Source organism: Callithrix jacchus, chromosome 8 (assembly GCF_049354715.1).
Source record: "Callithrix jacchus isolate 240 chromosome 8, calJac240_pri, whole genome shotgun sequence".
NCBI classification, from domain to species: domain Eukaryota; kingdom Metazoa; phylum Chordata; class Mammalia; order Primates; family Cebidae; genus Callithrix; species Callithrix jacchus.
Genome location: NC_133509.1, coordinates 100,058,193 through 100,085,322, shown reverse-complemented (window position 1 = coordinate 100,085,322; position 27,130 = coordinate 100,058,193). Strand labels below are relative to the sequence as shown.

At 44.4% G+C, this 27,130-nt stretch overlaps 1 pseudogene across 1 annotated transcript in view; it reads right to left on the bottom strand.

The window, feature by feature from the left end:
* Window positions 1-23,563, bottom strand: part of LOC100394277 (actin, cytoplasmic 1 pseudogene) — a 68,470-nt pseudogene extending 44,907 nt beyond the window's left edge. Inside the window, exon 1 of the transcript XR_013521260.1 lies at window positions 23,284-23,563. The product of XR_013521260.1 is annotated as an actin, cytoplasmic 1 pseudogene (transcript). The remainder of the gene's footprint in view (window positions 1-23,283) is intronic.
* Between the last annotated feature and the right edge of the window lie 3,567 nt (window positions 23,564-27,130).

The window sequence follows — 27,130 nt, the reverse complement described above, 5'->3', positions numbered from 1 at the left end:
AACTCAAACTCTCTTAAGAGGGGGGAAGATGGGTTTTCTTAGCTCATGCAACTAAACAATCCAGGAGTAAATTCTGGAGTGGCTGGAGCCACATTCTCAAAAGATGGTATTTAAAAATATGATTCTCTCCCTCTCTCAGCTCTGCTTTCCTTTGTTTCCTTTGTGTCCCTCTGAGGATGACAGATCCTCAGAAGGCATCCCTCTGTGCTTCCCTGCCCCCACCCTTGCCACGTCATAGGTTAAGCCAGCTCAGACTTTAACCTACGAAGCAAGCTTAACCTGTGAAGCGGCAAAGGTGCACAAGCAGCTCTGGGCTTGCAAACTGCCAGCTTAGCAATCCAAATAGAAACAATCCACCCTTCTCTCAATAGTTCCAGAAAACATCCCAGAAATAAGTCTCCAGGGCCTGGCTTGGGTCATGTGTCTGTCTGTGGCCCTTTCTCCCAAGGCCAGGAGACTGGAATATGCCAGTTGGCCAAGGCTGAGTCATATGCCCACTCTCTGGAGCGAGGCGATGAATCATTCCAGCTCATTCTAGCTGTAACCACATGAACAGAATGAGGGGAGGTGGTTCCCCTAAAGGAAAGCAAGGTGATGTTTCCAGCAGAAGAGAAAAGGAGATACCAGACAACAGATGTTCACTGTACACAGATTTGACTGTTGTATTTTCTGGTAGAATGTACGGAGAAGAAGTGAGAGTCAGAAAAAAAATCCCAGAGAGCAATGAGACCTTGACCTGATGCTCTGTAGCTGAATCAACACTTTCCATCCCTGGAACACTCTGCCTAGAAATACAGCTTCAGGAAAAAGAGGGCCCTGGACCATTTTAGGAAGGGAGCCCTGCACTTGCTGAGAAACACGACTGCGAATGATAAAGGGAATGAGAACCCTATTTCCTGACTCATTAAAGCAAGAGCGTGCTTAATAAATACTACTTGGTGATAAAGTTCTGACAAGGCCACTCATTTAATACCCACAATTCTGACGCCGATTCCTAGTGCACTTAAGAATCTACATGAGCCCAGACTTCAGCTGCCGTTAACAGAGGTCATGTCATTGGCAGGTTGCCTGTCGCAGAGTCCGTGCACAGGAGGGCAAACAGCAAGTGGGGGCCTGCAGACACCACAGTATTTCTCTCTGAGTCACAACGCCTCAGCCTAATTCCTCCTCCCTCAAGAAGACTTCCTCTATCCCATCACTACTTCTACCTCCTAAATAGCACTTCTCTCACCATTTCATCATATTATAAAAGCATGTTTCAACATGCTTATTTCAGGAAACTCAAATAAGAGCATGCAGAGTCCCCATATCCTTCTCTATGTTATTGCAAATCATCATATTCTCTTCTAGGCATATATGAATACTGTATATAAGACTTTTTTTAAGTGGGATAACATTGTTTTATAACATACATTGGGAATACCCCTCAATGCCCATAGATACCCTTCTGTAGCACTAAATTTAAGAAATTCAAGTTGGTGGGATTTTTTTTTTTTGAGACGGAGTTTCGCTTTTGTTTTTTTTTTTCTGAGACGGAGTTTCGCTCTTGTTACCCAGGCTGGAGTGCAATGGCGCGATCTCGGCTCACCGCAACCTCCGCCTCCTGGGTTCAGGCAATTCTCCTGCCTCAGCCTCCTGAGTAGCTGGGATTACAGGCACGCACCACCGTGCCCAGCTAATTTTTTTGCATTTTTAGTAGAGACGGAGTTTCACCATGTTGACCAGGATGGTCTCGATCTCTTGACCTCGGGATCCACCTGCCTCAGCCTCCCGAAGTGCTGGGATTACAGGCTTGAGCCACCGCGCCCAGCCTGGAGTTTTGCTTTTGTTACACAGGCTGGAGTGCAATGGCGCAATCTCCGCTCACCACAATCTCCACCTCCTGGGTTCAGGCAATTCTCCTGCCTCAGCCTCCTGAGTAGCTGGGATTATAGGCACACACTACCATGCCCAGCTAATTTTTTGTATTTTTAGTAGAAATGGGGTTTCACCATGTTGACCAGGGTGGTCTCGATCTCTCGACCTCGTGATCCACCCGCCTCGGCCTCCCAAAGTGCTAGGATTACAGGCTTGAGCCACTGTGCCCGGCTGGGATTTTTTTTGATGGATAGATATACTTATAAATTATTGTTTTTCCTGCTGTTGTATAGCTATATTGTTTACACATATTACTATTATGATACTCTGCAGATGCTTTTAAAAGTAAAATAAATGAATGGGGTTACTGTAGGGAGTTATAATGGCCAGTGTGGGAAAGATGCAGCTGCCAGGTGCAGTGGTTCACGCCTGTAATCCTAGCACTATGGGAGACCGAAGTGGGTGGATCACTTGAGCCCAGGAGTTTGAGACCACCATGGGCAACACAGCGAAACCCTGTCTCTACAAAAAAATACAAAAATTACCCAGGCAGGGTGGCATACGTCTGTGGTTCCAGCTACTAGAGAGGCTGACACAGAGGATGGCTCGAGCCCAGGAACTTGAGGCTACAGTGAACCAAGATTGCCCCACTGCATTCCAGCCTGTGCCACAGAGTGGGACCCTAACTCAAAAACAAAACCAAAAAATTAAATAAAAAGAAAGATTCCACATACTACAGAAAAGGGATGTGAGGGAAAAGAGCTGCTTTCAGGAAATTATCTCTAATACCAGGTAGACCACACCTGGAATTTGGGAATTTTTCTGGGCTCTGCTCTTAGCTCAGTAGGGTTTTTGCTATTTGAATGACTTTATCCATCTTGGTCCTGTTGTTGCTGTGTAATGGGGGTGGGTGGGTCACTAATTCCATCAGCTTTGATTCTGTGTGTTTCTATTTTATTAGAAAACAAATTGCCCCAAAACTTACTGGCTTAAACCAATCATCAATCATCATATTTGTTTATGTTTCTATGAGTCAGCAACTTGGACAGGGCTTTGTTGGGTGGTTATTCCGTTCCTCATGCCACTGGCTGAGGTCATTTACTGGGCTTCATTCACCTAGCGGCTAGACAAAACGGTCTAAGAAAATTTCACTTATACGTCTGGCACATCAGCACTTCTCCATGTGGTCCCTCTCTCCATGTGGTAAGGTTGAGCTTACTCATGATATGGAAGTTTCAGCATAACCCCATTTTTTATATGGCAACTGCTCCCAAGTAGGACAAAACCGGAAGCTGCAGATATCTTAGGGCCCAGCCTTAAAAGTTACATAGCATTACTGCAGCCTCAAACTCCTGGGCTCAAGCAATCCTCCTGCCTCAGCTTCCTAAGTAGCTGACATTATAGGCACATGCCACCATGACCAGTTAATTTTTTAATTTGTTTGTAGAGATGAGGTTTTGCCACATTGGCCAGGCTAGTCTCAAACACCTAGGCTCAAGTGATCCACCTGCCTTGGCCTCCCTAAGTGCTGGGATTACAGGTGTGAGCCACTGCATCTGACCTCCAGTGTATTCTGTTTGTCAAGACCAGTGTCAGAGTTGGTCTCTTTCAAAGAAATAGAAAATAGACCACACATCTTGATAGTGAGAGAGGCAAATAAAGAACCTTCTTTAACTTACTACAGTGAGTATGATGAAGATAAAAGGATTACAGTGTTCTACTATCATCAAGATACACAGAACATAATGGCTTCATAAAATACTATGTCCCAAGTACAGACTCAACCTGCTAGAAGAGAGATTTAAGCCCATTTATAGTCAATAATTTTGCCCTAGTTCTGTGTATAGAAACCATTACCAAGATGGCATGTGGAAAATAGAATCCCTGGCAGAATTCACCCCTACAAGACAACAATGACACCCATCCCAACCCACAGCCACCACCCACAATACTGGAGAAAGGCTCTGGGACTTGGACATCTCAGCTCAACTCCTCCCTCTGCCATGGAGCTTCTTGTAGATTTCCCACTCCTTAAATAGAGTCCTTCTTTCACAAGTCTGGTATAGGATTTTTGAGATCTTTGTGAGAACATTTCTGCTAAAATTATAAATATTAGCCCTGAAAGTGTTAACGTACTTCCTCAGACTGGCAAAAGAAAAGAAGGTGTAGCTTGTCTTATGAAAACGGTGCATTTTCCATCTAAGAGTTAAGGATATCTTGCCATATGGAAACCTTGAAACACTAAAATCCCTCCCACATCATTGGGCCCTAGAAGACTGAGTGAATCAGCCCAGATGAAGGGACCTTTCGCCATCCCCATTTCAGTTATTGTAACGGTGCAGGGAGTTTCTTCATCATACCCACTTCCATCTGAGGGCTAGTTTTATTTCTTACAGGGTTATCCAAGCACTGAGTATGGTCTACATTTAATATCTTGTTATTAATTGCCTGATTCTTACTTGATTGCCAAAAGATGCTGCTATTTTGTACATAGTATCCCTGGAGCAAAGCCATTTGGAGGTTAACAGGTGGGCAAATGGACCCCAGGAGGAGCAGAAAGTTGGATCCTCTGTAATCAATATAGAATCTTGGCCCCAGCCACAGGGTCCACCTTCTCCATAGGAATGAACAGCGTGTGGCTTTTAAAAGGGCTTAGCCAAGTGCAGTGGCTCACCTGTAATCCCAGCACTCTGGGAGGCTATCATGGGAGGATTACTTAAGGCCAGGAGTTCAAGACTAGCTTGGACAACATTGTAAGACTTCATCTCTACAAAAACATTTAAATATTAGCCAGGTGTGATGGTGTGCACCTGTAGTCCTAACTACTTGGGAGGCTGAGGCAGCAGGATCACTTGAGTCCAAGAGGTCAAAGCTGCAGAAAGCCATGATCACACCACATGGCACTCTAGCCTGGACAGCAGAGCAAGATCTGGTCTCTAAATAAAATAAATACATAAAAAGTTTAAAGTAAAAGGGCTTAGATTTAGTGTCTTGGAGTGAAAATACACTCCAAACTGATCAGATGAGGGCTGACCAGCTCTTTTTTAATTTTAATTTTAGTTATTTATTTTTTAATCTCTTTTTCCTGGTAGCTTCATGACTGACTCTTAAATATTTAAATTTTCTTTTTCACAGCCTAGCCTGAAGCTCTGCGCCTATTTGATTTATGTAACTCATATCTGGCTGATGTTGGTGGATTGAGACAAATATCTTTTCAGAACTGAAAATGAGTCTATCTTTTTTCTTCTCTATGTTTCCCTCCAAGCACAAGCCAGTATTCTAAAAAGCTAAGAGTCAGACTGAGGAAGGAGATCCAGGCATCTGGAACCATCTCCCTCTTGACTTCCACCCTATATTTCAATAGAAGAAAAGTCTGGCCGACTGGCACCTCCTGAATCCCCTTCCTGTGGATGGCAGGCTTGGTATTGGGGAAACTCTCTGGAAGACACTGGTTTTACTTAAAACAAGATCAAACCTCCATCTGGAGACCAGAACCTTTTCACATGTGATTCCTAAAGCTGTAAATCCAAAACCCTTTCACTCATGATTTCTAAGGCTGTAAACCTAAGATTCTTCCACGTGTAATATCTAAAGTGTAAGCCTATATAAAGGCAGAATCTTCCTTTGTTAGACGAGCTGGGTAATTTGGAACCATTGCCCGGCTCCCGGCCGTAATAATAATAATAAACTCTTTCCTTCCCCATTCAGTGTTGGAGAGCTCTGTTTCCCACAGCTGTTCCTGCTATAAGACAGATGCCCACTTCCAAGAGAGGCTGAATTCTACCTTGCCCATCCCCTAGTGTTCACTTTGATTGTTCCTAGACCACTGGGAAGGAATCAAGACGTTATTTCGTTCCATCGGGATCATTTAAAAATAGCAGAATCACTTTCTGCTTCGCTGCAGCTCTCCATAGTGAGATCAGTGAATTAAAGTGAACAGCTATTAGAGAAAGTAGAGGAGTGAATTTTAATGCAGCATATGGTAAACCTGGCCTGGGAATCTTTTCACACCATGACCATCGTGCAGGCGTTAGGGTAAGTGCTTTGGGACTTGTGTACTAGGTTCTTGGACCTGGATACAACGTTTTAAACAAGCCAGACCAGATGTAGGGGGAGGGGGCATTAGACCTCACAAGGCTGCCCCCACCCTACCCTGCCACCCTCTGAACTTGAAGCAGGCTCTGCATACTGAACCTTGCTCTGTCACCCCAGGGAAGAATGTGCCCCCTGCTGTGGAGAGAAATTTGTCCCTGAGAGAAAATATCCCCTTTACCTGGTTCCAGACATTCCAAGAGACTTTAGGATAGAAGAGGAAAGAGAGAGGAGCGTGTGAGAAAAGAGCATGTGAGGAGGGAGTGAGAGAGAGCGAGCACAGAGACTAGGAACTCAGTCTTATTTCTCACGTGCTCTCAGCTCTCTGAGATGCGTCAGGGCATCCCATCGAGACCACGCCCTCCTGCCCACAGAAACCTGAAAGGAGTCTCCAAGGGGCCTCTGGCTTCATTTGCTGGCCTTATTGGGCATTGGCATTGTAACAACTGACTTTATCCCGCCTTAATGTGTGGCCTCTGTGACATCCTGAGGGAGTAGTTGCACACTACATACATACGCCCAGTCTCTCACAACTTACACACACACACAACTCACACACACATCACACACACAAAATTCAAACACACAACTCACACATTCACACACATCACACACTCCACACACATACACACACCCACATTCACACATGGACACACACACCCCACACACCCAACACACACACCCAACACACACACCCCACACACACCATGCACACAATTCACACACACACATTCTCACATCCACACCTGCCCCCCCACACATACACACACACACTCACACATACCCCTTCCTCACACTCTCCCATTTAGCAGAATTCTGCTTTGTAAAGGGAGCCGTGAGGATGGAAATCCTAGACGCACCACCAGAGCCAGGGAAAGAAAAGACTGAGAAGAAAATTCACTGAAAAGGATTTTTTAGTCTGCTGATGGGAGACTTTTTCTTTTGAAGTCATTTCAGACTTACAGAAAAGCACAAAGTACTTTTCACAGAAAAATACAAAAAGTACAGAGAATTCCTGTGCCCTCTTCATCCTGTCTGCTTCTGATTCTCCCTCCCTAAGTAGACTGTTTTCTGAACCACTTGAGAGTAAGTTGCAGATAAGATCCCCCTTTATCTCTAAATACTTGAGTGTATATTTTCTAAAAAAAAAAAAAAAGGAATATTCTCTTTCATAACTCCAGTACCTTAGGTAACTCGGGAAATTAATATTGATGCAATGCTATTATCTAAACTGTGAATCTTTCTGATGTAAAATTTCACCAGTTATTCTAATGATGTTCTTTATAACAAAAAAGAAAAAGATGTTTTGATCCAAAATCCAATTCAACCCCTTAACAATGTCATGTCTTTTTAGATTCCTTCAATTAGAACAGTTCTCCAGCCTTTGTCTTTGATGACATTGACATTTTTGAAGAATGTAAGCCATTTATTTAATCGACTGTCCCTCCTTTTGAGTTAGTCGCTGTTTCCTCACAATTAGATTCCGGTTGTACCTTTTTGGCAGGAACACCACAGAGGTGATATCATGTCCTTCAGCACATACACATCAGGAGACATGTGCCATCCATCTGTCCCATCTGTCTCTTGTGATGCTAACTTTGATCATTTGATTCAGGTGGGGACTATCAGGCCTCTCCACGGGAAAGTCACTATTTTTCTCTTTGCAATCAAGAGGTGTTTTGTGAGGATCTACTTTGAGATTGTGTAAATATACTGTTTCTCATCTAATTTTTACTACTACTTTTAACATCCCTTGATAATTCTTGCCTGAATCAACAATAACTATAAGATTTGCCAAATGGTAACTTTCTAATTTTATCATTTCTTATACCTCTATTAGTTGGAATTTTACTGTAAGGAAAGCTGTTTTCTTTTCCTCTGTTTATTTGCTTATATCAATATGGACTTCACTTTTCATATTTTATCTAATTGGTTTTTTTTTTTGAGATGAAGTTTTGCTTTTTTCACCCAGGCTGGAGTGCAGTGGCGTGATCCTGGCTCACTGCAGCCTCTGCCTCCTGGGTTCAGGCAATTCTCCTGCCTCAGCCTCCTGAGTAGCTGGGATTACAGGTGGCTGCTACCATGCCTAGCAAATTTTTGTATTTTTGGTAGAGACAGGGTTTCACCATGTTGGCCAGGCTGGTCTTGAACTACTGACCTCAGGTAAGCCACCCACCTTGGCCTCCCAAAATGCTGAGATTACAGGCATAAGCCACCATGCCCGGTTGATGATTATTATTTCTTTAAAGTTCAGATTGTCCAAGATTTGAACAGCAGCTCCTTCCAGCTGTTTCCTTTGTCTGTTGGACATATCCAGGCAAGGCTTTTCTTTCTTCCTTTTTTTTTTTTTTTTTTTTAAATGAAACAGGATCTCTCTCACTATGGAGCCCAGGCTGGAGTGCAGTGGCTATTTACAGAGGTGATCATGGCTCACTGCAGCCTCAAACTCTTGGGTTCAAGCAATCCTCCCACCTCAGCCTCCTGAGTAGCTAGGACTACAGGTGCATGTTATTGGCCCCAGCTGGGGCTATTTTTGAAGGTGGATGCTCCAAAACTCTGGTCCAGACTATTTTTCCAAATTATAAAGTTTAAATAGCATTCAAGAACCTAATTATTATTATTATTATTTTGAAAAGAAGTCTCATTCTGTTGCCTATCTGGAGTGCAGTGGCACAATATCGGCTCACTGTAACCTCCACCTCCCAGGTTCAAGCGATTCTTCTGCCTCAACCTCCTGAGTAGCTGGGATTACAGGCACCTGCCACCACTACACCCGGCTAATTTTTTTTTTTTTAATGTTTTTAGTAGAGACGGGGTTTCACCCTGTTGGCCTCAATCTCCTGACCTCATGATCTGCCCGCCTGAACCTTTCAAAGTGTTGGGATTACAGGCATGAGCCACCTCACCTGGCCCAAGAATCTAATTTTTAACATTATGACAAAGCACAGCAGGTATGCCAGTGAATTACAGAGTTCCAACAAAATAACAAAATGTTTATTTACATCCATTTTGCCATCTTCCTAGTGACCAGATTCATTTCCTAAGTCTGGGTACGACTTCCTCTTGCTTCTCCTGATCCTGATGTGTGGTCCGTCCATTTCCCAGTAGACCTACTGAGGAACAGCAAGGGAGAGAGGAGAGTCGAGGAAGTGGGAAGGTGAGAGAGAAGTACAGAGGAAAAGGAACAGAAGGATGAAGAACTCCTCTCCTCTCCTCATTTTGCAGCCCGGTCTGCCACCTACAGCTTCCTCATGTCCCCCAGCCCCACTGCCCCCTCCTGGAAGCCAGCGCATTGCTGTGGTTGGCATTCACGTCGTGTCGGCAGGATGCAGGAGACATTGTCAGAGGTTAGAGACAGCCACCTTCATCTCAGAAGAGGGGCCGGAGATGACCTGTATAGAAGGAATTCAAGTCTCCTGGTGCGGAAACGCCACTGGAACGGATGGAGGAAAGAAAACGCTGTGTGTGTGATGTCCCCATCGCCCTCCTCGCTGGAACTCACCACAGGCTGGAGGTGCTTCCGGCAGAACTGAGTGCTGGGGAAAGCCTGTGATAAATCAGCTCTGTCTTTACTAGCCAGGGGTTGCTATGGCAATAGGAATACACTGTAGGTTTTTAGAGATGTAATTTTCTGTGATTCACTGTATATTTTTAGCCATTTTTCTTCCTGTATTATCTCCCTGTGGCAATTGCCTATTAATGCTGGTCTGTACTAAGATTGGATTAAATGGTCCATTCTCAGAAAAGATGAAAACCCTGGAGATCAGTAAGTACAAGGGGGTGATTACCCATGGACGTAAGGGTGACCTGGTAGAACGACCAGATTAGTTCAGGACCTGGATGAATTAGCGTGGCCCAGGCTACATCTTGGGAGGAGAGTAAAGCAGAGTGAAGGGATCCAGCAGTGTGGCTCTGGAGTTTGTGGAACGGAAAACTGAGTCATACTTCCCACTGAAATCCATATGCTCGAATGGTGTCAAGGGCAGGCCACGAAAGTCAGAAACAAGCATCCTACGCAAGGGAGACTAGGACCCAGGTTTCCAAACAAGGAACGGTAAAAGCTTCTAACCTTCTTTTAATTTAGCTCAGGTCTTCTATTGTTTACCTTATCCTTCCTTCTTTATTCCTTTCTTCTTTCTTTCCTTGCTCTAATTTTTACTTATTTTTTTCACCATAAAATTAGGAGAGGGACCGAGAGAAGGCGAAAATGGAATCTGTCTAGTTGCTATTGATTCATAGTTGTATTGGGATTGTTCCATCCTGGCCACAGAAAATCCAACCTAAACTGCTTAAGCAGAAAGAGCGCTCACCATCTCTAATAGCCAAAAAGTCCAGGGATGTGGGTTTAGTCTCAGGCATAGTTGTATTCAGAAGGCCAGATGACATCATCAACATCTGTGCTCCCTGTCACAACACTAAGTTTCACTGATGTTTTGGCATTTGGGCTGCAATAACATGAAACTCAGCTAATAGAGCCTTCAACAAAGTGTGGTTTGGTTTTCTCACATAAAAAGTCCAGAGAGAGGTTTATTTTTCTCATACAACAAGCAGCCCTGAATAGGCACAGATGACATTACTATGCAGCAGCTCGGTAATGTCATCAAGAACGCAGCCTCTTTCTTCATTTCAGCTCTACTGTCTTCAGGGTCACAGTAGGACAAGTCCAGTTCCAGATATTCAAGGTAGAAAGAAGAGGCTAGCTGCCTCTGATGTTTTTATCCAGAGAAGTAAATCAACCCCCAAAGCTCCCATCTGATCTCTGCTTCCAATTGATTGGATACATCAATGCCATGAGGCCACCTTAGCCGCTGAGGCCAGGAAGCTTTGTTTTTAGGCTTTCTGGTCCCTTCAGTAGAAGCAGTGGTTTTGTTGTTGTTGTTTTGTTTTGTTTTTGAGACAGTTTTTGCTCTGTCACCAGGCTGGAGTGCAGTGGCGCGATCTTAGCTCACGGCAACCTCTGCCTCCTGGGTTCAAGTGATTCTCCTGCCTCAGCCTCCCGAGTAGCTGGGAATACAGGTGTGCATCACCACGTCCAGCTAATTTTTGTATTTTTCAGTAGAGATGAGGTTTTACCATGTTTGCCAGGCTGGTCTCAAACTCTTGACCTCAGGTGATCCACCCACCTTGGCCTCCCAAAGTGCTAGGATTACAGGTGGGAGTCACCATGCCCGGCCAACAGTTTGGTTGGTTTGGTTGGTTTTGTTTGGTTTTGCCTCATATAACAGTCAAAGAACAAACCATACCCAAGATTGTGAAATGGTTTTGCTTCTTCCTTGCAGTTTGACCAGTCACTCTATCTTGTTATGTCCTAGCTAAGAAGGGAGAAGGTTAAAGAGAAGGGCAAGAAGCTTTCTTTTAAGGATGTAATGCATAAGTTGCATTCATTACCTCTCTTCTGCCCACATCCTATTGGTCAGAACATAGTCACGTGATCACAACCAGCTGCAAGGGAGTCCGGGAAATGTAGTACTTGGGTAGCCATGTGCCCAGCTAAAACTTGGGGAGTTCTGTTAGTCACATGATGAAGGGGAGGGGTATTTTGAAACAACCAGCAATCTCAGGAGCAGTTATAGCTCCATGATGTGCTTACTTCACATTGCATGCCTGTATCAAAACATCTTATCTACCCCATAAATATATACACCTACTATGTACCCACAAACATTTTTTTAAAATAAAACAAAAACAATTTTTTTAATAAAAAAGAGCAGTTATAGAAGAAAGGGTTTGGATGGCTATTGGATTCACCCATTCAAGGCCAAATATTCCTGCCCCTGCCACATTCTCAGAGAGGCTTACCTCTGTGGAGATAAGACAACTTCAGCATCACCAGCCTCACATTCTCCCTAGTCCGAGACCATTAATAAAAGAGCCCAAAATCTTTGCGGCTATCCTGGCCAGTTTCACAACATCTCCTTGGTTCTTACTGGGTCACCTGCCCATCATTAACTAAGGGAATGCAATGCAATACTCTGACTGGTCATTCCTGAATCACTTGGTCCACCAAATCACAAAGACATTTGTGGGACTCAGTTTGCTTATCTGAAAACTAAACATAATAAAATCTACCTCACAGCGTTGGTGGGAGAGGGCTGCTGGTGGCCATTGCCTATATATGCATTTCAGTGGGCCTACTGACCAGACTTACCTTAATATCATTTCAAAAGGCAAGACCTTTAAAACCAAAGTCATCATCATTGGATAGCTGCCTATATTTCACCTTATGATATATTCCAAAGTAAAAATACTTGCTAGGTACCTGGCACTGTGCTAAGCACTTTGCATACCTTCTATCAAAACTCTCGAAGTAATTCCGTGGGATAGATACTTTCATCGTTTTCAATTAACAGCTAAGAGTGGTGGTGGATACCTGTAATCTCAGCTACTCAGGAGGCTGAGACACAAGAAGCACCTGAACCTGGCAGGCAGAGTTTCCAGTAAGTTGAGATCACACCATTGCACTCTAACCTCGGCGAAAAAGCAAGACTCTTAAAAGAAAAAAAATGAACAAATGAAACAGATAAGGAAATTTACCTTCTTGCCTAAGGTCACAGCTAGCACAGCGATGGAGCCACAAAGCCAGGACTAACTTTGAACCATCATAATCTCCTCCCTCTTATTATATAAAAATAAGTAAGAATGACCACATATTTACGGAATCATGAAAACTTTCTTGCTGATTGTCATAGTCACAAGTAAACACCTTTTGATGCAGGACAGGTGAACCTCCAAATTGGGGCTTAGGCCAGGAGGGTTCTTGGCTTTGCCCAGGAAAGAATTCAAGAGTGAGCCAATGGTGTTGAACAGCAACTTTGAAGAAAGAGCCAGTGCACAGGAGCAGCAGAGGAACTGCTCCTATAGGCAGTACGCCCAGAGTAACCGCTCAGAGGAAGTTCTGTACTCATTTTTATGCCTGCTTTTAATTGCATGCAAATTAAGGAGTGGTTTAGGCAGAAATTTCTAGGAAAAGGGTGGTAACTTCTAGGTTGTTGAGTCATTGCCATGGAAAGAAGTGGAAACTTCTGGGTGTTGCCATGGTAATGGTAAAGTGACATGACACACTGGTGGGCGTGTCTTACAGGGTGGTGCTTCTGCCCTGGACCTGTTCTAGTTAGTCTGAAATTTGGTCCAGTGGCTGGGCCCTGCCTCCAAAGTCAAGTCTCGCCTCCTGCCTCACTTTGATCTCCCTTTGAGAGACCCTGCTACCAGGAGTAGCAGGATGCCAGCCTCCTACTATGAATCCTTTGGGCTTCCTGCAGCCCTCACACTCCCTAGGTACAACAGATGTACTACAGCCAGGCCAGTCCTGTCCAGTGGCAACTCCTCTGTTCTCAGGCTTCCCATCAGCCTGGCTGTGACTTTCTTGGAGCTATACTATAGTCCAGATACTTCCTACTCAACTCTTCCTTTCCACTCTCTTTCAGCAAGTGCCAGGCCTGCATTGTTGTCTGAAGGCTGTTCTCACCATCCCTGCTCCCTCACCCTTTACTCTTCACATACATTCTCCCCTGTGCATTTATGCTCTGCCTAATTCCATCTTGACATCTGTTTCTCAGAGGACCCAAAATGACATACTTCTTGTACATGCCCTAACTCACAGCATGAACTACATCACAGGCTTGTATGTTTCCAAAGATTTTTGAGTGTTAAAGAATAAGAAAGCAATAAAAATAATTCAAAACTGGGCTGTAGGGAAGATATAATGTAGGCCAGTAAGGAGGCTCCTAGCCTGGCACTTAAAAAGTAAAGACTCCTTCTCAAAGTAAGTGTCTGCATAGAGGGAAAAGCAACAGTCACTGCTGATCATAAAAGAAACCTAGCTGCATTGAGCATTTTGGAGAGAGGGTGAGAAGCATCTGAGACTTGCCTGGAGTCACTCTGCAGGGTCACAGATAGATTTCAATCACTCTAATCCTCCATTCAGAAGTTCCAACATTCCTGAGACAAGGAATTGATTCTTTACTGAAAGAGCAAAGAATACTACTTAACTCAGCCAAAGAGAAAAAATGATCAATTGAGCAAAATGTAATGGCTTTCGACAAGGATCTCCAGACTGAAATGGAATTACTCTTGTTACCCCAGGAACACAAGCCACGTGCCACAACGACTCCACCCTGCTCTGCCTCATCCTAAGGCTTTTTCAGTGATTACTAACTACTAGCCACAGAGCCATGTGTCCTACAAACATGTTTTATCTTGTCCCTGTGGTCTGTTTTTTATGTAACATAAAATTAGTTAAGATTTATCAAGTGAGATATTTTACATAAAAAAATCTGGACTTCATGCTTCTCTTAGAAAATCAGAAAATCTGATAATATCAGCCCTACATGTGAACTTCCTGCCTCAAACAGAACCAGAATATATACTACTTCTCTCCTATTAAACCTGCTGGTTTTAACTGCTCAGGACCATAAACCGACTTGATTTTGAGCACTCAGAAGCAGATTATGAGCCCCGGGTAGCACTTGGCTGAAGTGAACTGTCAGCTCTTTAAGAAAATGAGTTACTAAACAGATTTTTTTTTTTTTTGAGATGGCATCTCACTCTGTCATCCAGGCTGGAGTGCAATGGCATGATCTCAGCTCATTGCAACCTCCACCTTCCGGATTGAAATGATTCTCCTGGCTCAGCCTCCCAAGTAGCTGGTATTACAGGCAGTCGCTATCATGCCTAGCTAATTTTTGTGTTTCTGTAGAGACGGGGTTTTACCATGTTGTCCAGGCTGGTCTTGAAGTTTTGACCTCAGGTAATCCACCCACCTCAGCCTCCCAAAGTGCTGGGATTACAGGTGCAAGCCACCACTGTATCCAGCCACTAAACAAATTAATAGCATAAACAGGATTTCAAAAGTGAATTTCTTAAAAAGTAGTCTTCATACACTTGGGCAAGAATAACAGCCATTGTTAGCCCAACTAGAAGGTTTGTCAGCAGTGACAGCTGGGGAACAGATGTAGCCAGAGTCAGAGGCCCTGGGTTGGAGGAGGTGGGACTTTGTCCTTACTAGTCACAGGACCTTGGGCATTGCCTTCACCTTCAGGTCGGGTGTCCGGTGTTGTGAGAGCTAACATCACGGAGTGCTTACTAACTGAAAAGCAGTCTATCCAGTGTTCTGTACGCATCCTCTTTTCATTCTATACCATGTCCTGAGGTCATATACCAGTATTATTCCTAAGCACAGGAAGCTTTTGTGACCTGTCCAAAGTCAGAGAGTCAGTTGGAGCCCAGACACTTTGGGCTCCCTGCAGCCTTCACACTGAGGCCTCCCCTTCCCTGGGCACAACCGATGTACTACAGCCAGGCTGGTCCTGTCCAGTGGCGACTCCTCTGTGGCTGCAGGCCCCACACATGCACCTCATTGACCGTGATGCCTACACCTGGATAGGGCTGTCCGAGGAACTGAAGAAGACTGTGTAGGCTAAGTGCTTTTTGTAAAATGTAAAGTGCTACAAGGATATTTACTATTATCATTTGAATGCTGCAACTTTCTTTTTCAAAACTGATGCTTTACCTAAAAGTCATCTGTTCAGTTTGGCCCCTTCCTAATTTGTTCAATTAATTAATTCATTTTTTTTTTCCTCTGAGAGTAAAGAAAAAGCTGGAACTGGCATATCAGTAGTCCTGTAGCGCCCTCTGCTGACGACAGTCAAGGAAACGACAAAATTCTAATAGGTTGTGTTGATTCTCTCAGTCTCCTTGAACAATCTCTGGAGCACCTACTTGGTCCTGGGCATTGTACTAGCTGCTATGTGGTCTAGGGAGACTAGGAATGGTGGGGACAGGATATCTTATGCTAGATAAGCCTGTCCTCTGTGATTTAGATATAGGAGAAGGAGAGTAGAGAAGCCTACAGACAAGGGTGACCTATATTTCATCTCATAATATATTCCAAAGTAAAAATATTTATTTAGTACTTCCTAGATGATTACCATCAGGACATCACAGAGAAAAGGCCAAAGCCAGACATAGTTGTCATTTTCCCCCTCAAAAGGCCACAACAAACCCCAGTTAATGAGGTAAATGGTACTTTTTGCCCAGGCATATGCAGGTAAGTGACTAGCAACCAGCTTTCTGGCCAGGAGAAGCCTTGATTGGTAGTGTTTGCCAATTTCCATGATATAAATATTCCCATTATGTTCAATTTTAGGATATCAACATAATGATTCATAACATTTTTGAAAATTTAACAATCGGCCTCTCACAAGCTATAGGAGCTGGCTCTAACACACCATTTTTCTTTTCTTTTCCTTCTTTTCTTTTTTGAAACGGAGTTTCACTCTTGCTGCCCAGGCTGGAATGCTGTGTCACAGTCTCAGCTCACTGCAATCTCCACCTCCTGGTTCAAGCAACTGTCCTGCCTCAGCCTCCCAAGTAGCTGCGATTACAGGTGCCCACCTCCATCCATGCTCCGTTAATTTTTATGTTTTTAGTAGAGATGGGGTTTCACCATGTTGGGGAGGCTCGAACTCCTGACCTCAGGTGATTTGCCTGCCTCAGCTTCCCAAAGTGCTGGGGTTACAGGCGTGAGCCACCCCTGGTCACGCATCACTTCTTTTAACTCTAGAAAAAATATACCTTCTCATCTTCCTTCCCAATCAACTGGCTTCTGGAATTCTCCAAGTTGGTGCACATCTATAAGCAGGAACAGATCAGCTTCACCCCAGAAAGACCAACCCCAAACAGGAAATGGGGAAATCTGGCTGGATATTCCCCTACTCATCGTCAGGTGGCTCTGGTCAGAGGTCTATTTCACCTTCCCCTATTTCCCTCCTTCCAGTCCTTTTCCTGTCTAACCAACTAAAGAAAGAGGGACTGTCTAGGACATCATGACACATCCCTGAAAGAGAATCTCATTCTGACACCCACCTCCTCGTCTTCATGTCCTGATTCCCTTTCCTAATGGATTTGGTTCATAGGCCTGCCCCCATCCAGAAACCCCCATCCAAGAAGGAGGCACCTCGGGGCTCCTGGAGGAACTTCAAGATCATCTGATGTGAAGAGGCTGGCCAACTTGGACCACGTGCCTCTCACTTTGTGCAGCTCACAAGGATGAAGACCCTCCCTTGGCCCCAAAAAAGGGGGAGGAAGGTGTAGGGCCATGCAGGGAACAGGGGAGCAGTTCCCAGTTGTCTCTAGCTAGAGACGGGACTCAGGCTGAGCGAAACCCAGCTGCCAGGGGTCCAAGAGCTCCATTCTCATGAGGGTATGCTTCCTATTCAGCCAGAAATCATTCTGAGGCCCACCAGATAAAACTAGAGGCATGGCTGGGCATGGTGGCTTATGCCTGTAATCCCAGTACTTTTGGAGGCTGAGGTAGGAGGATCTCTTGAGGCCAGGAGTTCGAGACCAAGCCAGTCAACATGGTAAAACCCTATCTCCACTAAAAATACAAAAATTAGCTGGGCATGGTGGCACACTCCTGTAGTCTCAGCTACTTGGGAGGCTGAGGCACAAGAATTGCTTGAACCTGGGAGACAGAGGTTGCAGTGAGCTGAGATGGCACCACTGCTTCAGGCTGGGCAATGGAGCAAGACTGTCACAAAAAAAACGAAACAGAAAAAACTAGAGGCATGATGACCCCACTATCTAAACAGCAGATGCCAAACCTCTGCCCCCGTGAGGTCAGCAGTCCCGCTTGCTTGTTCACCCACAAACTTCCTTTGTAGCTTCCACTTATCCTAAGATTTCAGTGACCCTAACACAGGATAAAATCTACAGTGAAGGACGGGCTTGGTGGCTCACACCTGTGATTCTAGTACTTTGGGAGGCTGAGGTGAGTGGATGGAAGAGCTGCGTTCTTGCCACTGCACTCCAGCCTGGGCAACAGAGCAAGACTGTGTCTCAAAAAAAAAAAAAAAAAAAAATCTGTACCAAGAAAACTAAGTTCCTTCCACTTTTGGCTCAACTACTTGGAGCTGTATGTCCTTGAGAAAATTTCTAAATCTCTGGGGTTTGTCTTTTGATGTCTAAATGGGAATAATCATCAGAGAACACAGTTGAGAGGACTAAATTAGAATGCTGAGGAAAGAACTTTATAAATCAGTGTTATATAAACGTTGTTTTTCTACCTATGAGAGAGGTCTTTACAATGTTTTCCCCCTCCTTATAAAAGGAATATGTGTTCTTTATAGAAATCTTGGGAAGTAAATTTAAGTATTAAAAAAAAAATTAAAAGCAGTCCAGGCACAGTGGCTCACACCTGTAATCCCAGCATTTCGGGAGCCTGAGGCAGGAGGATCTCAAGCCCAGGAGTTCAAGACCAGCCTGGACACCACAGCAAGACCCTGTCTCTACAAAAAATAATCGGCAGCCACAAAGAAGAATGAGATCATATCCTTTGCAGGGACATAGATGGAGCTGAAAGCTATTATCCTTAGCAAACTAATGCAGGAAAGAAAACCAAACACTGCATGTTCTCACTCATAAGTGGGAGCTATGAGAACACAAGGACACACAGGGGCCAAAAACACACTGGGGCCTATTGGAGGGTGGCAGGTGGCGGGTGGGGGAGGATCAAGAAAGATAACTAATGGGTACTCGGCTTCATATCTGGGTGATGAAAGAATCTGTACCACAAACCCCCATAACACAGGTTTACCTGTTTTACAAACCTGCACATGTACCCCCAAATTTAAAAGTAAAAAAAAAAATCATGTCCTCTGCAGCAATATAGATGGAGCTGGAGGCCATTATTCCTTTTTTTTTTTTTTTTTTTTTGAGACAGAGTCTTGCTGTGTTGCCAGGCACCAGGCTGGAGTGCAGTGGCACAATCTTGGCTCACTGCAACTTGGTTCAAGAAATTCTCCTGCCTCAGCCTCCTGAGTAGCTGGGACTACAGGCACATGCCACCACACCCAGCTAATTTTTGTATTTTTAGTAGGGACGGGGTTTCACCATGTTAGCCATGATGGTCTCGACTGCTTGACCTCGTGATCCACCCGCCTCGGCCTCCCAAAGTGCTGGGATTACAGGTGTGAGCTACCTGCCCAGCCTGGAGGCCATTATTCTAAGCAAATTAATGCAGGAACAGAAAAGCAAATATAGTATGTTCTCACTTATTAGCGGGAGCTAATCATTGAGTACACGTGGACACAGAGAAGGGAACAGCTGACATCAGTGTCTACTTGAAGGTGGAGGGTGGGAGGAGGGTGAGGATCCAAAAGCTACTTATCGGGTACTATGCTTATTACCCAGGTAATAACATCTGTATACCTAACCTCACAACAAACAATTTACCCATGTAACAAACCTGCACAGGTATCTGCTGGACTTAAAACAAAAATTGGGGGAAAAAATGAAAATTTTAAAAAGTAAAATTAAGTAAATAAATAAAATAAATAAATAAACATCACCCAGAGTTAACAATCCAAATTTGGTGTGTTTTCCTGGGTACTTTTCTCTCTGTGTATATAAATATACCTTTGTTAAAAGAAAGGATGATTTTTTTTTTTTTTGAGACAGTCGCTTCTTCGCCCAGGCTGGAGTGTAGTGTCGCAATCTAAGCTCACTGCAACCTCTGCCTCCTGGGTTCAAGCAATTCTCTGCCTCAGCCTCCCAAGTAGCTGGGAATTTCAGGTGCCTGTCACCACACCTGGCTAATGTCTTTTGTATTTTAGTTGAGATGGGGTTTCACCATTTTGGGCAAGCTGGTCTTGAACTCCTGACCTTGTTATCCACCTGCCTCAGTCTCCCAAAGTGCTGGGATTACAGGTGTGAGCCACTGCACTTGGCAGTTTCTCTTTTTACCAAGGATCCACAGGTCCTTCCAGACCTGCAGATCTAACAACCGCTTTCCTCTCATCCCTGCAATGGGGAAGAGAGTCTTGCATTCAAAAACTGTTGAAAATAAGCCTAAGGGTAGCCTCCTGGGTTTCCAAATAAGGAGAACTTGGAAATAGAATGTGGGCCTTCAAACCCTCTGCTCTGCAAGCCATTTTGGAAAGACAACTTTCCCTCATGGATCACCTTGTCTACCTATCTTAATTTGTAAAATCATCTCTTAAAATTAAAACTGAGAAGCTTTCCACTTAGTAAAACAGATATTGCCACAGCTATTACTGTTAAAATGTACATTTGTAGGCCCTTTTAAATGTGAAACTGAATTTGCTGTAGGAAATACTTTTGAAAACCTCACGTTTTTCTGTGGTGGGTCTGTGAGTCACCAAAGGTACCCATGTAGAACATAAATGCAAATATGTTCCTCTGGGATCTTTCAGTATCTGACAAAATGTCATCTTTTCATCAGTGTTACCAAGGTTGTCCTTTGCTTCTGCCCTGAAACAGGTGTTTTTTGGCTGTCAGAAATTGTCTGGGTCTCTTCTCCTCTATAACATCTGGCCCCTCCTGCCTGATTCTGCCTCAACCTTGATTTCTTCAATAACCCAGTCCAACTCAGGTAAGGGATAAAACTCCAAGGCTCTGGACGCTTGGGAGGGGGCACCGATGCTCACATGATTTAAAGTGCATCGTTAGGAGAATGCATCGTAACAGTGACATCACCTGAGTGGCACTCGGCACTTGGTTCTTTAGCAAGGTTGCAGTGGCATGATGGCCCAGCTAGGCTCAGCAAGGGTGGTCCTACCTGCTCTCCCATCCCTGTGGCAACTGCTTGGGATCAGTCAGGGCTCTCCAGAGATAGAACACCAGTAGAAGATATATAGACACATATAAGAGGAGATTTATGATAGGAATTGACTTATTTAATTATGGAGCCAGAGAAGTCCCATAATGTGCCATCTGCAAGCTGGAGAATCAGGAAAGCTGGTGGTATGATTCAGTCCCAGGCCAAAGGCCTGAGAACCAGAAGCTCAGATGTCTGAGGGCAGGAGAAGATGGATGCTTCACAAAGAGAGAGGGTATTTGCCCTTCCTCAGCCTTTTTGTTCAGTTTCACCCCTCAACAGACTGGATGATACAGGGAACAGTGGTGAGAGCAGGTCTTTACTCAGTCTACTGGTGCTAATGCCAATCTCTTCCAGAAACACCCTTGCAGACACACCCAGAAAGAATGTTTGACCAGCCATCTGGGCATCTATTGGTCCAGTCAAACTGACACATAAAATTGACCCTGTGTTCTTTTCTTTCTTTTTTTTGGATAGTGTCTATCACCCAGGCTGGAGTGCAGTGGCATGATCTTGGCTCACTGCAGCCTCAACCTCCCAAGCCCAAGCAATTCTCCCACATCAGTAGCCTCGGGAGTAGCTGGAACGACAGGCATATGTCACCATACCTAGTTAATTTTTTTTTTTTCATTTTTGTAGTAACAGGGTCTTACTATGATGCCCAGGCTGGCCTCAACCCCCTGGGCTCAGTCAGTCCTCCTGCCTCAGCCTCCAAAAGTTCTGGGATTAAAAGTATTAGCCATCACACCCAGCCTCATGGGCTTCTTCTGACTGAACTTTCACTGTTGCTACAGCCCTTCCAAGGTCAGCCCAGACATGTTCTTTCTCTCAAGCTGATCTGTGCTTCTGCACAGCTGACCCTGAGGCCTTCATCCATCTCTTGACCTGGACCCCTTCATCAGGGCTTCCATCCAGGTAAGGGTGTTGGACTATTTCCAACTCAACCCCTTTCGAGTGGTCTCCTTTTTCTACGGACTCACCTCCCAATACCCAAGGAGTCCACACCAGGACTCCAGAACCTGCTTCAAAGCAACACAAGACCGCTTCCACTCTCCTGGCCCTACCATAGCACACATACAGCCTCTCCTTCCAGCGCAGAAGTCAGTGTAGAGGCAGGAGCTCCAAGCCCTGAGACTATCAGGATAATTTAATCTATGTCCTTCAGCCAGGCGAGGTGGCTTGTGCCTGTAATCCCAGCACTTTGGGAGGACAAGTCTGGCAGGTCACCTGAGGTCAGCAGTTTGAGACCAGCCTGACCAACTCAATGAAACTCCATCTCTACTAAAAAGACAAAAAAATAACCAAGTATGCTGGTGCATGCCCATAGTCCCACATACGCGGGAGGCTGCGGCCCAAGAATCACTTGAACATAGGAGGCAGAGTTTACAGTGAGCCAAGATCATGCCACTGTACTCCAGCTAGATGACAGAGTGAGACCCTGTGTCAAAAAAAAAAAAAAAATTATGTCCTTCAGCTGTCACCAACAGAAACCTATGACTTCCAGCTCATCCGTCACCACTACTTTCACTCTCCATCAGGCTCAAATGTCAACTATTAATGAGGCATCCCTGGAAAAGCACACCCACTCCTATTCCCTATCCAGTTCCCTGCTTTATTTTTCTGTATAGCAGGTTTCATGCTTATAGCTTTTTTTTTTTAATTTTGCTTATTTTCCAGCCTCTCCCACTAAAATATAAGTTCCACACAAACAGGAATCTTTGTTTTGTTTACTGCTATGTTCCCAGACCCTGGAACACGATGTGACAGAGAGCAGGGGTGGGAAAGAGGCCGGGTGTGGTGGCTCGTGCCTGTAACCCCAGCACTTTGGGGCCAAGGTGGGCGGATTGCCTGAGGTTAGGAGTTCGAGGCCAGCCTGGCCAACATGATGAAATCCTGTCTCTACTAAAAATACAAAAAGTAGCCAGCCATGGTGGTGGGCTTCTGTAATCCCAGCTACTCATGAGGCTGAGACAGGAGAATCGCTTGAACCTCAGAGGCAGAGATTGCAGTGAGCCGAGATCAAGCCACTGTACTCCAGCTTGGGTGACAAGAAACTCCATCTCAAAACAAAACAAAACAAATATATATATATTATATATAAATAATATATATATAACATATATATATTATATATATTATACATTTATATATAACATATATATATGATATATATATTATATATTAATATATATATATTATATATATCATATATTATATATATATTATATATATAATGTATATAATGTATATAATATATATATATTTATATATATATTTGTTGTTGTTGTTTTTTAGAAAAGTGCTTCTCCTCTCAAGTTCCCTAGAGACGCGACTCAGACAATGTTTCCTGGCCAGCTTTTTAGAGTCCTTCCTCACTCTCGAGGAACCAGACTTCCGGCTCCTCTCCCCAACCCTGGGAGCCGGAGCTCTCTGGGGTCAGTAGGGCCCCTATGGGAAGCAGTTGTCACATTCCTTATGGGTTCACATCTTCCCGGGGCCAGCACAGCAGTTACTGCAAAGCACTTTTTTTAAAGATCTGACATGTGGGGAGCCCCTGGGGCCGCAGCATAGCCCCTGCTGGGTTCCCACCCTGAACCAGCTCCTTCCTGGGTTACAGAGGGCACTGCAGGCCTGCAGAAAGGGAAATTTGCAGAACTGAGAGAAGCAACTTTCTGATTGCAAAACTGAAAGGAATCTAAAGCCAAAACGTTACTTACAGCGGCTGCTCTGCAAGGCCATTGCCCATGCTTGCAGCTCGGAGCTGCAACATGGTAATCGAAGGTGTGGCCACGGCTTTTGCTGTCCACATTCTTTCGCTGGGAGGGGGCCTCAGGCAGCCTCTTCTGTCCCCACTGCCAGCAGAGCTGGGAAACGTAGTGAGCATTGCCAGGGCTGCTGCTGGAGCGGGAGGAGGCAGGGCCTTTGCACCAAGAGGCCCAGCAGAAGCGCCTGGAGGCCTGAGCTCTGTGGGACTCGCCTCAGCCAGCTGAACAGAGCAAGAATTCCCATTCACGTGGGCCTGCACGGGTTTACGGGAGAGGGGATGGATAATAGGATTTAATCAGGAGATAAGCAGAGGGAAGGGAAGGGAAAGGAAACAGGCAGTGCCTAGCCTCAGTGGAGTAGAATATTTCCCAGCACAGGCCACCAGACAGCTGCTACCATGCTAACAGAGTTATCCTTAAATGCTTTCAGAGAAAAAAATCATTTTCTCTTTCTTTTTTTTTTTTAACTAAGCATACTCTGAACTCTGAGAAGCAAGAAAATCTTTTCAAGTGGCCTAGTAGTTAAGAGCCAGGGATCTAGTATAGAGTTAGCCACACCTGGACTCAATTTTGTGCTCTGCCTCTTCCCCTCAGTCACCATGGATACATGTCTTCACCTCCCTAAACCTCTCTTGCTTCATCTATAAAAGGATGACAGTAGTTCCCACCTCTTGGATAGTTGTCAAGATTAAGTAAGGTAATGTTTATAAAGCTCTTAGCACGGTGCCTGGCACACAGAAAATGCTAGGATTCTCTGATTGCATATGTACTCTCTCAAATGGCAGCACTGTCAACATTCCTACGGTCAGCTACTTTTTTTTTTTTTTTTTTGAGATGGAGTCTCACTCTGTCACCAGGCTGGAGTGCAGTGGCACGATCTCAGCTCACTGCAACCTCCGCCTCCCAGGTTCAAGCAATTCTCCTGCCTTAGCCTCCCAAGTAGCTGTGACTACAGGCTCACACCACCACGCCCAGCTAATTTTTGTATTTTTAGTAGAGATGGGGTTTCACCATGTTGGCCGGGATGGTCTTGATCTCTTGATCTTGTGATTCGTCTGCCTTGGCCTCCCAAAGTGTTGGGATTACAGGCGTGACCCATTGTGCCCAGCCAGCTGCTTCTTCTGTAACTCCATTTGTTAGACTTGAATCATGCAAAGTTATTTGTACAACGAAGTACAGGTTACTGCCAAACTGCATATAATCCAAAACAAAAGTGAATGCTCCGTTTCAAGCATAAGCAGCTTTCCGTTCCTAGAACAGCTCAAATGGAAAGATGTTGAAGTGACTTTCACTTGTTTTTATATTCACCAGACTTTTCAGTATGATGTATACAGTAGCTTCATGCAGGTTGAGATCTCAGCCTATCTTTGCTTTGCTGTCACCGTTGTCAAATCTTCGAATCACATCCCATTCCCATCTCACTTCCAGTGTTAGCACTTTTCATTCCTTTGCTGTACTTTCATCTCTGTAAAATGGCACCATCTCTATACCATTTTTGTAAACTGTCTTGTGGCTTTATCACAAGGATAAAGAGGACGAAGAGGAAACACAACCGGATACTTTGTTGTCTGGGCATGAACTGAACAGAGGTGCAGTCACCAGTCACCAACAGACTTTTAAGTAAGTGACATGATTGGTACTGATTGTGATGTGGGCAAGTAATTTACTTAGGGACTTGTGGACTGAAGAGCTAGCAGCAAAGTGTGTACTTTATTCAGCTACTCACAGTTCATATACTGTGGTAACAAATTGTACAATGTTACTGAAGGACTGGTGTTCTTCACATAAACTGTAGTAACTAAAATGTGTGCATATCAGAACTGTACAAGGCCAGCTCTGAGTGTAATCATCATGGGTGCTGGATGTTTTGTCATATGCCGGGCCTTGTTGTATGTGCTTTCACTCATATAATCCTTCCTACTTTTTGAGGAAGATAGCATTACTGATCCCCATTTTACTGAGGAGACTGAATCACAAAGAGAGAACATGCCCAAGGGCACACAGCTGGCAAGTGGCCTGTGTTTTTAATTACCAGGCCATACTTTGGTGATAGAGATGAGGATGCTCTAGCAGGATCATGTGGCTCATGAGTGGTAGTCTGTGGGTGCTATCCATCACAGCTGCCTCTCCCCCACCCTACCTGGGAGGATCATCATTTCAACATAAAGTGGCTTTTACTACTTCCCCAGCTCACAGAAAAAGAAAGATGCAGCTTCAAACACCACCTATGTTTCTCAATTTTGTTAATTTTAAATATATATATATGCATATTAAAGAATAGAAGCAGAGTCTCGCTATGTTGCCCAGACTGACCTCAAACTCCTGGGCTCAAGTGATCCTCCCACCTCAGCCACCTAAAGTGCTGGGATTACCAAGTTCACTGTAAGAGCCACCATGCCTGGCCTTTATCTGTTCATTTTTCAATATGTAATACATGGGCCAAAATTCAAAAGGTATAAAGACTACACCATCTCTGTCTCAGGATATGCCATCTCCCAGCCTCATTTTCCTCCCCAGAGGCAACCAATGATATCAGTTTCTTCTCCTTCCACCCTAGAATGTCCCATGTCATCCACCCCGCCCCTCAGATAGCTATTAAAAGTTTGATTGGAGTGCAGTGGCTCACACCTGTAATCCCAGCACTTTGGGAGGCTGAGGTGGGTGGATCACTTGAGGTCAGCAGTTTGAGACCAGCCTGACCAACATGGCAAAATAGTAGATGAAGATATTCTTTTCTTTGCCCTTGAAATCCTTTTCCAAATAGATCCAGTATAAGACTGAGGGCCTGAGAGCAGATGGCCCTCAATAACTATTCGTCTCTACTAAAAATACAAAAATTAGCTTGGCACTAGTAATCCCAGATACTTGGGAGGCTGAGGCAGGAGAATCACTTGGACCCAAGAGGCGGAGGTTGCAGTGAGCCAAGATCGCACCACTGCACTCCAGCCTGGACCAGACTCCATCTAAAAAAAAAAAGTTCTGCCAGAATCCCAGGTTAAAGTAATTTTAAATAAGTCACTAAGAAAAAGTCACTGAAGAATCAAAATCTTTTAAAAGTTATCTTTGGGGTTGTTTGTTTTGTTTTCAGGAATTTGAGAACAATTCGAACACCATGAAGAAAAAGAGTTTGCTGTGAAATTTGTGGAGACAGGAGCAAAGAAGTGTCAAGATCTCACAGCGTGGGGGCAGGCGGAGTTTGCTGCTATTTCCCAAAGGAGTTCAGGAAGGGCCCTGGGGAGAAGAGGCGGCGAGGGGGGGCGGGGGGGGGACAGCCTGGACTTAACCAGAGCCTGCCCGTTGCTCGTGTTTATTGAGGGCCATCTGCTCTCAGGCCCTCAGTCTTGTACTGGGTCTATTTGGAAAAGGATTTCAAGGGCAAAGAAAAGAATATCTTCAGCTACTATTCGGGTTTTTCCAGGACAATATTAATTACAAATATTTTATCCCCTTGTTGCCTTAAGCTATCATAAATGTTTTAGAAATCCCAACTTCGTAGGGTCTTAATGACATTTTCAAAATTGCCTCTAAAGCTCTTACCTTCTGCAGCACAATATTCTTTCTCTGAACACAATCTCAAATTTTTGGCTGGGATAATATAGTCATCATAGAATACCGAACAGAAGGAATTTAAAGGAAGGCAATTTAAAGGCAGAGGGAAGAGCAGTAAATGTAAAAAGATGCACAAATGAAAAGGAAATAATAGCTCATTCTATTGAGAGGTTGTTTAGTGCTCTGCATATGAGTGGATACTGAAGACAGTCTTTCTGGGTTCATATCCCAGCTTTGACACTTACCAGCT